Genomic DNA, 12822 nt, shown 5'->3' on the forward strand with positions numbered 1-12822 from the left:
TGCACGTCCACGTGCATTTATCTGTGTCTGTAGACATGGCGGTGTGGGGGAGGCTCTTCTCACCACTGATTTTTTTTTAACACAGAACACATAAAGCAGAAAATGGATACATTCCACTGTATCAACCATAAAACTTAAGCACAACAACGCATCATAAAAAAAAAAAAGAAAGAAAAAAAAGTCAGGGTCTAATGACAAGCTGAGAAACTATTGTAACCCACCTAAAGAGAGAAAGGCCAATTTCTTTCATTGTAGATAGCACTGGCACAGGAGAGTAAGATGGGGGCGGGGGAAGCAAAGGACTTAACGCAGAAAATGCAAGCAGGAATGTCCTTTGCAGAAACATGCAGGAGAACGGCAAATAAAAAGATGAAAAGACACCCAACTTGGTTCAAAATCAAGGTGCACAGCAGCACTGGGGCGTGGGGTGGGAAGGAATGCTCCTTTTCCCTGGAATTGGGCAGGTGTGGAGGAAGCGGACGTTTGCACACCCTGTCCCGTCCAGTGGCCCAATCTTTCTGAAGCGCGAACTGGCAGTGTGTATTGACCTTTTAGGTCACAGGTCCTTCGCTGGGATCATTTTGCTGTTAGGCATTAGAAGGCTAATCCTCGGGTTATTTTATTTTTAAGAATTCCATCCACCTTTATTATTCATTGCAAATGCGACCTCCTCCATGTAAAATTTCCTGTCTCCGTCTCTAACCTTCTGGTGTCATCTCCTGGGGGCATCAACCTGACTATACCTTCTATTTGATTCACTTATCTGATCTGCCTGGATGAGCTGCCAGGAGCCTACAGATAGGAAACAGTAAAGAAGTCAGGCTTGGATACAGTCCGATTTAGATCCGAGCCATCTGTGTATCCTTGGCTAAGTACCTTAACCTTTCTGAGCCTTTTTAGCAAATGGGGAGTTTTGTTTTGTTTTTTTTTTTAATGTTTTTAAATTCTGTGGGTTGGTTTGTTTTTAAGATTTATATATTTGAAAGAGAATGAGAGAGAGAAAATGAGAGTGGGGAGGGTCAGAGGGAGAAGCAGGCTCCTGGCTGGGAGCCCCAGGCCGGACTGGATCTCAGGACAAAGGCTCCCACCCAGGAGCTCCACCCACGGAGCCACCCAGGCTTCCTAAATGGGGAGGTTTTAAGCACCTACCACAGTGGGGGTTTTGTCAGCACGCCTTGAGATAATTAAGAGCGGAGCACCGGGTAGGGCTTCAAAGAAAGGAAGTCTGGGTCTTAGCTAGACCGCGGGGACAGGCTCACAAGCTTTCCCGAATTTCATACATTCTCAGATTCTTTCCAGTTCTTTACGTGTCCCTCACTCACGGCCAATCTGAATTCATTTGGGATGGGAACACACAGTTTGCAGGAGTAAATCATGTTCCTCTAAGACCCCAGGTACAACCCAGGGCCTGGCCAGGCTGCTCCCCCGGTGCAGGGGGAAGTAAGAGGATGACTGAACACCTTCCCACAGTTGGGAAGACAAAAAGTACTTGATACACCCATGCCATGGTGGCAAATTTCATCTTTGAGCCGTTTCCTTATCACTGGCTTTTTTTCCCCCTCTCTGATCTGTTGTTCAAAAATTCACTTTATTCTTGGTTGAAAATTTCTCCAAGAGCATCTCTACTTTAATTATCATTATAAACATGAGGTCATGAAAGGGAGATTTAAAAAGGGTGGTTAGAGAGTCACCAGAGAACGAGAGAAGGCTTGTGAAAGGCACAGATTAAAAACTCAAGAATCTGGACCACTGACGTTAAACTGACACTGGAAACATATAGAGAAAAAGGAAGGGATGGGGAGATTTGTTTTCAGCATGTAAACGAGACTTTCCTTCTCTTGGTGTTATGAAAGTCAGGCTTCCGTTATGCATTTTGTTTGGAAACAGCTTTCCTTGAGACAACTGTACGCTCAGGTTTCTGAGTCCTCTATAATATTTTTGACAGAGATATATATTCTGGAAGGACATGCTACTTATATTACTCATTTTTTAATTATTTCTATCATCTGATCAGTCAGGCCCACATTAATCCCGTGGTAAGAGTCAGTTTTGTAAGTGTAGTTTCTCAGATATTAGAATATAAAGCATTTTTTAAAAAGATTTTATTTATTGGGGCGCCTGGGTGGCTCACTGGGTTAAAGCCTCTGCCTTCAGCTCAGGTCATGATCCCGGGGTCCTGGGATCGGAGCCCTGAATCCAGCTCTCTGCTCAGCAGGGAGCCCACTTGTGATCTCTGCCTGTCAAATAAATAAAATCTTAAAAAAAAAAAAAGATTTTATTTATTTATTTGACAGACAGAGATCACAAGTAGGCAGAGAGGCAGGCAGAGAGAGAGGGGGAAGCAGGCTCCCCGCTGAACAGAGAGCCCGATGTGGGGCTCTATCCCAAGACCCCTCAATCATGACCTGAGCTGAAGGCAGAGGCTTAACCCACTGAGCCACCCAGGTGCCCCTAAATTGATAAAATCTTTTTAAAAAAATGAGCAATAGATTTCTTCAGTCAGAAAAGAAACATGCACATGTTGTTCACATTTAAAAATAATGTTTGGAAGGCTAAATTATACCATGTAATATTTATAGAACACTTAACTTAGAATTTCTAAAGTATTTTCGTTTACATATCATCTGATTCCCCCAAATCCCAGAGGGAGGCAGAGAAAATATTATAGAGATTTTACTTGTTAAAAATTAAGTTACATGATTACATCCATCTGAACATAATGCTAAACAGAAAACCATATTCCTCTAAATCCTGTTAACCAGCCCCCTCCAAGAAACCCTGTTTGTTTCAACGCGTTTTTCGTGAACATTAGGTGTACTGCATAGGGCAGATGCTAGCCTGAAAGGCACAGCAAGAGCTGGCAGGTTGGTTTATATCACATCTACATTATTAATTATTATGAATAAATTATAACTGGGATTTAGGCCCTCCCCCCACTTTTGGAAGGTTCTGGAAAAGGTCACTGATCCAACCTTCTAAATGTTCAAATTATCCAAATGGAAAACTGTGCAAAAACAGTGTTTTATAATCGGTTAAAAAGGCATCCTTGTAATAACAAAGGATTTATCCGCTAGAGCGCAGATACCCATCCAAAAGCCTACAATGTCACTGTGGCCCAACCCCCGTGATCTGGACTAACTTGGACAGATCCTAACAGTGAGCGCTGCGTGAGAGCACAAACTGCTGCCTTACAAATGATAAGTATTTTATGGCTCATTTTCTCGAAAGACAGAAAACCAAGACTGGACCCAGAAGATACTGGGCTTCTATCAAGTGCCATTATGGGGGAAGAAAAAAAAAAAGCAAAGACCTCTGTTTAGTTTCCATCAAAAGCCTGGATGTGCTCCTGAAACTAATGTAAATTGTGTGTCAGGCATGGTTCAGTAGAGCAGGGGACTTCTGATCTCACAACTGGAAGTTCAGTCCCCACATTGGGTGTAGAGAGTACTTAAAAATGAAGATCAAAAAAAAGGAAGACCGGATGTGTCGTGAAAATCAGTATGTCAAGGGCATCTCAACTTTTGCTCAGAATCATGGTTTGGGGCAATTTTAATATACATGACAGAGTCACAGACAGATTAAATTATTCAGTGCGGATTCAAAAGAGCATCGTTAAAAAAGAGCACTAAATGATCTCTCAACAATAGTAACCTTGACCAAGTGATGGGAGCAGGATTTTGTCGGCATGGGGACTCAGGGTTTCTTGACCAGGGTGGGTCCATGCTAAATGGTCCTATGATAGGGGAGAAGGCAGACTCCTGATAGCAAATATTAAAAATCTCAGGAGAACATGATTAACTTTCAAGACTGTTGAAGACATTCCAATATTACCACCTCACTTGGTATTTAAAGCAATCTACAGGGGTGCCTGGGTGGCTCAGTGGGTTAAAGCCTCTGCCTTTGGCTCAGGTCATGATCTCAGGGTCCTGGGATCAAGCCCCATGTTGGGCTCCCTGCTGGGTGGGGAGCCTGCTTCCCCCTCTCTCTCTCTGCCTGCCTGCCCGCCTACCTGTGATCTCTGTCTGTCAAATAAATAAATAAAATCTTGACAAACAAAACATTATAAAGAGAAATATTTGGGGACGTCTGGATGGCACAGTTGGTTCAGCATCTGACTCTTGGTTTTGGCTCAAGTCACGATTTCAGGGTACTGGGATCAAGCCCCCATTGGGCTCTGTGCTCAGCTCGAATCTGCTTGATACTTCTCCCTCTCCTTCTGCCCCTCCTGCTTGTGCTCTCTCTCTTTCAAACAAATAAATAAAAAGAAATATTTGAAATAATTCAAAATAAATTAACATGCAAGATTCTGCCACCTGTTGGCCTCCATGCACTTGGGTCTTAAGTGAGCAGGATCCAAGAGCTGCAAATCAGTCTTCCCATAGGCCTCTCCTTAGAACATGATTCTGACCACAGCAAGCTGTGCGCGATGTAACAAAGGATTCCACCCCTAAACACCAATCATTTGTCGCCCACCCCCCCCAAACAGCAATTTGATCCTACCCTGGAAAAACAACTCTGCCCTGCTGAGACGGTATTCAAAGTGGCTCATCTGTACAGTCACAATGAACACAGCCATCCCTTGGCCAAAAACAGTATGTAAGTTACCACCAGTAACTGACAAGGCGGTGAGCCAGGGCTTAAGAGACATAAAAGCGTATTTGTGACTCTAAGACATGAATGTGAGGGGTACAGTCCCCAACGGCAGTAGGCAGAAGAAATGAGTGGGAACCACACACCATTGCATACACCTGTCCTTGTCTCGAAAGGGCCAATTCAAAGCCAGCTGAGGCTTGAGGAACTGCTTTAGGACTCCATGGTTTTAGGAATTGCTTCAACCCCAAAGAACTTGGGAGTGTTTCATGAAGCAGCAGCAACCTTCCTCACTGGAGCGTGAAACTCCTAGACGCCGGGGGCAAACACGCTTTTAATGATGACAAGTGTAATCTGGACTACATGAACTTCTGCCTCTCCGGCTCACTTTCTGACACTCTCCAGATGCGACTCCATGACACCAGGACACCCAGTGCGTCCTTCCTCCGCTGTCCTGGACCTTCCGGGGCAAAACACCCTCACCGACGCCCAGAGCAGCTGAGTGTCGGCCCCGGCAAGGCCGGCTGCCCCTCTCGGCTCCACGGCGGACGTCCCCAAAGTTACCTGGGTTCCTTCGACATCCGTCGCTTGTACGTGCTCCTGGGAACACGCACTTTAAATTCAATATTCCAAGGCGTTAATGAAATGCGACTGCATTTCCCAAGAAAACTGTTGTTGGGAAAACGCGGGGAACGCCTCGGAGGGAGCCTCGACGATCGCAGGAGGCGGGGACGAACATGCCTGGGAAAAGGTTGTAGGGGAAACCGTGGACGTGTGGGGACCGTCTGCCATCAGACTGCTCCCGCAGGGATCCGTATAAAGTCTCTATCTAATTAAAAAAAAAAAACAAAAAACAAACCCAAAAACCCAAAACCCGGCCTGGAAACTCGAGAGGCGGCACTCTGGGTGCGGTCCATGCGGGAAAGACGGGGCGCGCCGCTCGGTGAACGAGGACTCCGAGGGCAGCTCTTGGACCTACATCAAAAAAGACCGGCTGCCCGGAAAGTTTTCTTTCCAGCGACAAAGGCTGGAAAAAGCGCCGTGGTCGCCACCTACCGAGGAGGAGGGGGTGGGGGTGGGGGCGGGGGGGCGGGGGGGGGGATGCGGGGGGGGGGGCGGCCGGCGTGGGGGTCCCCCCCCACCGCCCCGGCCGGGGACAGGAATCGCGACCTCGTTCGGTCTCGTGCTTTTGCAGAACCCCCTAACGACCTCCGGGCTCGAGTGTTGTAAGAACTTCGGAGTTCCACGGAGGGGGCGAGAGCCGGGTCTCGTCCTTCTCGAAGGCTCCCCAAGTTGAAAGGATCATTGGGGGGGTGGAGGGCGGGATGTTCGGTCGCCTGTCGGCGCGGTGGACCGAGCAAAACGAGCGGCTGCGGGGCAGGTTTTCCGCGCCCGCTCCGTGGCTTCCCCGCCACTTGGCTTCCCCGCGTCCGGCGGGGGCGCGGGAGCAGAGCCTGGGGCGGGGGCGGGGCGGGGGGCTGCGGGTCCAGAAAGGCAGGCGCGTCCCCTCCCGTCGCCCCGTCCCAAGTTGGGGCAACGGTCTCCTCCGGCCGCTTTGGGGGGCAAAAGCTTTCAAAACTAACAGAGGAGTTCTTTGTGTCCCCGAGGGGGGTGCGGGGCGGAGGAGGTCCCTTGGCGGAGCACCGAGAGGGGCCGGCCGGCCTGGGGACGCCCCGGCCCTCGCCGCGTTCCGGCCTCGCCATCGGCGGGGAATCTCGGGTGCAACAGTGAGTGCGAGCCCTGGACGGTGGCTGAGGCCGGCGGCAGCGCCGCGCTGAGCAAGCGGGGGCCGCCTGCCCCGGCCTAGAGAGGCGCCCCGCGCCCCGGCTCCCCTCCCCCACCCGGCGGCCGCGCAGGCCCCAGGTGCAGCCATGTTCTCGCTCCCACCACCCGCGCCTCCATTGACAGTCCTTGCCGGAGAGGGCCGGGCGCCGCGCTCGCCGCGTCCCCGGGTTCGGGGCTCGCCCGCGCGAGGCTTCCTGGGAGTCGTAGTCCGCCGCCCCCGCCGCCGCGTTGGTGGGGACGGACCCGGAACTACAACTCCCGCTGGGCGGCGCTGCGGGTGCGCAGGCGCAGCGCGCCTTCGAGGAACAAAAAAAAAAAAAAAAAAAAAAAAAAAAGGAGGAGGAGGAGGAGGAGGGTGAGAGAGAAGCTCGGAGAGCAGAGAAAAGGGGCCACCGATCGCCCCCCCGCTTCCCCGCACGCGCTCTCCGGCTGAGGCCGCCCGCCTGCCGCGGTTACCCCGGCCTCTCCCCCGGTCCCCTGTGAGCGGATCTCGGCGCTGAGCGAGGCCCTGCCGGGGCGGCCATGCGGCGGTGACAGGAGCTCGGCCGAGACGCCCGGGCCCCTCGCCCTCTCACCTCCTGCCCGCTCGCCCGCTCGCCTCCGCCGAAGCTGCCCCGCCGCGGCCGCAGCTCGCGCGCGGCCCACACTCGCTTCCCTTCGGCTCCCCCGGCCCCGGCGCTGCCTGGAGGCGGCTGCACTCGGGTGAGTCCCTGTCGCCTCAGCCCCCGGCCCCCGCCCCGGGGGCCATCACGAGCGGGGCCTTTATTCGAGACGCGCCCCCTCCGGGGCCTGCCCCCGACGGGGGTGGGGGGTCGGCGGCGGCCGCGGTGGGGTGGCCTGGAGCCCCCTCCCCCCGCTGCCCCCCGCTGCCCCCCGCTGCCCCCCGCACCCCCCGGGCCGCCGGCGTGGGGGGTGGGGCAGGAGCCGCCGCGGTCGCGGGGGACGGCGGTTGCACGGGGCCGCCGGGGGGGGCGGGGGGGAGGGGCGCGCGCGCCGGCGCCGCGCGGGGGGGGCGCACGCGTGAGGCCCGCGCGCGAGCGAGCCTGCGGGCTGCGCATGCCCGGCCGCTGATTGGCCGGCTCGGGCGGTGCGGGGGCGCGCGCGGTGCCAGGCCCGAGCCGTGGGGTCGCGCTCGGCCTGGTGTCTCCGGGGCTCGTGCGCCCGGGCGGCAGACGCGCGCGATTGGCCGGCGGGCGGCCGGGGCGGCGCCGCGGCGCTGCCTGGATACTGCGGCCGGCGGGCAGGCGGGCAGGCGGGCAAACGGGCCGCGCCGCCCCTCCCCGCGCCCGCTCCTCCCCGCGCCCGCTCCTCCCCGCCCCTGCCCGCGCCCAGGTGGAGCCCGGAGTGGGGCTTTGTCCCGGGCCCGGCCGGCGCGCCGTCCCCGCGGGGCCTGTGCTTCGGGGGGAAATGGACACAATGACCGGAAGGAAAGCCTCGGCCTTCGGGCCCTGGCCAGAAGCCGCGCGGACCGCGCCGGCCCCGCGGCCGCATGCGGGTGGGACGAACCTGTCCCCTCCTTCGTGCAAGTGGCGCCCTTCAGGGAAGCGAGCTGTGTGGTCTTTGTCGTGCGGCTCGGGACGCTCCGGGGTCCCGTGCGGCCGCAGCCGTCGCCCGCCGCCGCGGATGCGGGGCTCCGAGCGGACGCCTCCCTGCGCCGCCTTCGGCCGCGCCGCAGACAATGGCTGGACCGGCCCGAGGGCGGAAGAGCCGCGTTGGGGCGCTCGGGGATCCGCAGGGGAAGTTGGTTTGCAAACGAGGGTGCCTCGGGGAACCCTGCGGAGGCCGAGCCTTCCCGCGGGGCTGAGGCCTAGGACGGGGAATGACATTTTATGTGCTGCTGCGTCTGCATATTTGTTTTGTCCGTTCTTTTCCTTTTTTTTTTTTTTAAGATTTTATTTATTTGACATAGAGATCATAGGGAGGCAGAGAGAGAAAGGGGAGAAGCAGGCTCTGCGCTGGGCAGAGAGCCCGGAGCAGGGCTCGATCCCAGGACCCTGAGACCATGATCTGAGCCGAAGGCAGAGGCTCAACCCATTGAGCCACCAAGGCGCCCCCAAATCTTTTTTTTTTTTTTTAATATTTTGCTTATTTACTTGACACAGAGAGATCACAAGTGGGCAGAGAGGCAGGCAGAGGGAGAGGGGGGAAGCAGGTTCCCTGCTCAGCGGTGGAGAGACTGATGTCAGACTTGATCCCAGGACCCTGAGATCACGACCTAAGCCACCCAGGCGCCCCCGTTTTGTCCATTCTTCAGCTCCAGAGTGGTACCGCCTGGCGCGGAATCCCCTTTTGCCGCCTTTGGACTTTGGCTCACACCTTTCGTCGGGAAGGACTTTTTCTGCAGACTTTGGGACTCTGTTCTTGCTCGCAGGCAGTTACTGAAAGCTGTCCCTTGCGTTGTTGGGTCAGAATTGGTTTCTTCGTGAGGAGTCCCGGTCAGCTTGTGTGCCCCTTCTAGGAGGGTATCTTCAGTTCCCCTGTGAGTGTTTGGTTCTGCGCCTGTGCACTCGTGTCTGCCTAGGTGGTCAGTGGGTAGGAGGGTAGGGATTAAGCCTTTTCTACCTTTGTCTCTCCTCTCAGTGTACAGACGGTCACAGGGCCTTGCATAGGGGAGTAACAGCAGCAACAGGTGCCGGGCATCCCTCCTGAGCGCTTAACGTTTATTTTCTTATTTAATCTTCAAAACAACCCCGTGATTCCCTTGTGTCGATGAGGAACAAGTCTAGAGAAGCTGAGTAATTTACTCCTGATTATTCAGCAAGTCAGCCTTACCCCAGGATTTGATCCTAGCGGGTCTGACTCTCAACCCCTAAGCCCTTGAGCACCAGCAACCCCTGGAGGGCTTGTTAAAACACAAGTGCGGAGCCCCACCCGAGACGTTGGGATTCTGCAGGTCTGGGGTGGCACCCTGTCATTTGCATTTCTAACTAGTTCACAGGCGGTGTTGCCTGGTTCACTGCACTGGTGGCGCTTTGAGAGCTGTTCCCTACGGTGCAAAATTCAGTTATGAGTGTAGGAAATTTACTCTAAGAGATTTTTTCTTTTTTTTTTTTTTTTTTAAGATATTTATTTATTTGACAGAGATCACAAATAGGCTGGGGGGTGGGGGAGCACGCTCCTCACTGAGCAGAGAGCCCGATGCGGGGCTCGATCCCAGGACCCTGGGATCATGACCTGAGCTGAAGTTAGAGGCTTAACCCACTGAGCCACCCGGGCGCCCCTACTCTAGATTTTCATCTCAGGTTTTAAAAGGAGGCATGGATTTAAAAGTACAGGACAAAATTAGAAACCTAAATAATCTTGGCTTTTTTCCTACTCTGAATCATTTTGTAATGTATTTACAGCACCGGCGCTTACTACCTCCTCCCAGAGGTGGCGGGAGCATCCCTTCACACCCTGAGTGTAATCGGGAAATCTGAAAGGCCTGATAGGGCCTGATCTTGATACTGAGATTTGGGAGGCGCTTATCTCCTGCAGCCCTGAGTCTCCCCACCCACTCCTCTTCACAAGCCCCAGGCACTTCCAGTGGTTTGGTTTATTTACTTATTTATTTTAATGTTGGTTGTATGCCCTACGGGGGCTTGAACCCTGGGCCCTGAGATCAGGAGTGGCGCTCTGCACACTGACTGAGCAGCCAGGCACCCCCATTTGGTTTACTTTTAAGAATGACTACAAAGATGGTCATTAAATTTGTAGGTTCTGAGGTTCTTTTTCTTAGGGCACAAGTCTTGAGAAAGTTTTGAGTTCATTGTAATGGATTTCTTTCTGGAGAAAGTGACTCAAGTTAGGTAGGAGGAATGTTCTGTCATTTTTGACGACGCATAGATGGCTTGTGTGTTCCAACCCAAAGCCTGGAGGACAAGCACCCTTTCTCCAGGTTGTTATTAAAGGAGCCGTAAATAAGACACTGAGAAATTACTAAACACTTAACTTTTTCCCTTTATTAGTGTTGGCTAGCTTCTGCATTGCGTTCTACCTGACTCGGTTTTGCCGTGGTTTCTTCATTGAAAACATGCATTTTTAAATATTGCAGTTCTCTTGGTAACTGTTGTGGTATAATTCACATGAAATTGTTTTGACCGATGGCTTAAACAGATGCCGATCAAGTGATTTTTATGTATGTCTAAGCGAAAAAAATTTTCTGAAGAGTTGAGAATACTCTGAGGACAGTATTTCTGCTAGAAATACTGTTTTAGAAATACATTAGAGGCAATTTACCTCAAGAGTAATTCCCAGAAGTTTTATCAGTAGCAATCTACTGATGATCATTGGATCATTTTTTTCAAAAGTTGTATACATTCATTGGGTGAAGCTTATTCATTGTTACTAACTGAAAGAAAGTTGGAAATGAAATCAGTTGGTTGGTTATAATTGTGAAGTTGAGATTTCTTGTAATCAAGGTGGTTTTTTTAAGATTTTTTTTTTTAAAGATTTTATTTATTTATTTGACAGAGAGAGATCACAAGTAGGCACAGAAACAGGCAGAGAGAGAGAGGGAAGCCGGCTCCCTGCTGAGCAGAGAGCCCGATGCGGGGCTCGATCCCAGGACACTGAGATCATGACCTGAGCCGAAGGCCGCGGCTTAACCCACTGAGCCACCCAGGCGCCCCTTTTTTTTAAGATTTTATTATGACAGCGAGAGGGGGAACCCAAGCAGGGGGAGCTGGAGAAGGAGAAGCAGGGACCCCCATATGGGGCTCAATCCCCAGGACCCTGGAATCCTGACCTGAGCTGAAGGCAGATGCTTAATGGCTGAGCCACCCAGGCGCTCCCCAAGGCAGTTTATTATTATTATTATTTTGAGATTTTACTTATTTATTTAACAGAGAGATCACAAGTAGGCAGAGAGAGAGGGGGAAGCAGGCTCCCCGCTGAGCAGAGAGCCCGATGCGGGGCTCGATCCCAGGACCCTGAGATCATGACCTGAGCTGAAGGCAGAGGCTTAACCCACGGAGCCACCCAGGCGCCCTTCAAGGCCGTCTAAGTGGCAACATCGCAGCCTGCACAATACTCGGTTGGCCAGAGTGTAGCCTGAGGTGACTTGTCTAGGGAATAAAATTGAGAATTAGTATTTAAAGGCTGTAAGTACAGTGGGACAGTGATGTGGGTAAAATCATCGCAAGTCCTGACGGTAGCGTCTTGACATTCATCTTCCTTTTTTTTTTTTTTTTGTCCTTTACCATTCTCCTCTCTGGTCTGTGCTTTGCTGGAACTCTCGCCACGGCAGTTTTCCTGTGTTGGTTTTCTTTCTTTCTCTTTGTTTCTGCAGTCCTCGTCTTTCTACCCTGGCTTGTTTGTGTTTTCTTTCTGGCACTTAACTCTTCTGCTCTTTTCACTTTGGCGGAGTGGGAACACAAGAGAAAGTTCGAAAGAGCCAGGGATTTTTAGTTGATGGGAGAATTGACTCGTTGTTCCTTGGTTGTAGCTTGACTGAAAACCGTAGAGGGCTTTTGAGGCGCCGGGTGGCTCAGTTCATTGAGGGTCTGACTCTTGGTTTCTGCTCAGGTAGTGATCTCAGGGCTCAGGGTTATGAGATCGAGCCCCGCGTGGGGCTCAGGATGGAGTCTGCGGAAGGTTTCTCTCTGCTTCTCCCTCTCTCTCTCAGGAGAGAGAGGTCCTGCTCTCTCTCTAATAAATAAAATCTTCAAAAAAAAAAAAAAACCAAAAACCAAAAACTATAGAGGATTTTTAAAGAATGAGTTTATTTAAAATGTAACTTAAGAGGCAAAATGTGTTTATGATCGTGGGAGAAGATTGTGACCTAGACACGGGTTCCGATCCTGCCTGGTGCACCTCCTGGTCGTTAACCTTGAGCAATTCTCTACACTGTTTTGTGCCTCATTTTCCCTGTTTAAAAAAACAGGGATGGTGATGAGAGAACCCTGTTTCTCTTACAGGTTGTTGTGAGGATTGAGTGAAAGACAGTGCTTGGGATGGTATGTGGCCGACAGAAAGTATTCAGTAAAATTAGCCATAAAAGCACTGTGTTGAATACTTCTGAGAAACTGAATTTTCTAAGGAAATAAACATTGTCCCAGTAATCCTGACTACAGGGTTCATCTCCCCACACTGAAGAATATAAGCTCTGGAAAGGCAGGGACTTCTTGGGATTCTTTTCCTTGTAACTGTTGAATTGTTTTGTATTTGTAGAAGGGCTAAAGGAAATAACGTGTTTCTTTTTTCCCCTAAAAGTTCGTGTATGTGGTTATTTTATAGTATAATTCTACAGAGTAGTGAAGAGTTTGGTTTTATTTGGGGTATCTGCTTCAGACGAGCTGAGAACTTATAAATTTGTGTCATGGAGATGAAACATGTCTACCTTGTGAATAGTGAATTCATCATCGAAAAATAGCCTTCTGGACCTGTTTACTTAGTGCATAAATTCTCTGCGCCTACTTTGTCTTCAGCCCTCACCAGTTTTAGAGGTAGCGACCTCTTTCCCTACTG

At 51.6% G+C, this 12822-nt stretch overlaps 1 protein-coding gene across 6 annotated transcripts in view; it reads left to right on the forward strand.

Moving 5' to 3' along the window:
• The first annotated feature begins 6684 nt into the window (after nucleotides 1-6684).
• The window catches only part of GTF2I (general transcription factor IIi), a 105815-nt gene continuing 99677 nt past the window's right edge, over nucleotides 6685-12822 (forward strand). For 4 of the 6 annotated variants that reach the window (XM_059414721.1, XM_059414724.1, XM_059414722.1 and 1 more), the window contains exon 1: nucleotides 6685-7077. The gene's annotated coding sequence lies outside the window, so the exon portion shown is untranslated. The remainder of the gene's footprint in view (nucleotides 7078-12822) is intronic. The other 2 variants (XM_059414723.1, XM_059414726.1) reach the window with 1 other exon arrangement.

The sequence above is a fragment of the Mustela nigripes genome, chromosome 11 (assembly GCF_022355385.1).
Source record: "Mustela nigripes isolate SB6536 chromosome 11, MUSNIG.SB6536, whole genome shotgun sequence".
In the NCBI taxonomy this organism is placed as follows: domain Eukaryota; kingdom Metazoa; phylum Chordata; class Mammalia; order Carnivora; family Mustelidae; genus Mustela; species Mustela nigripes.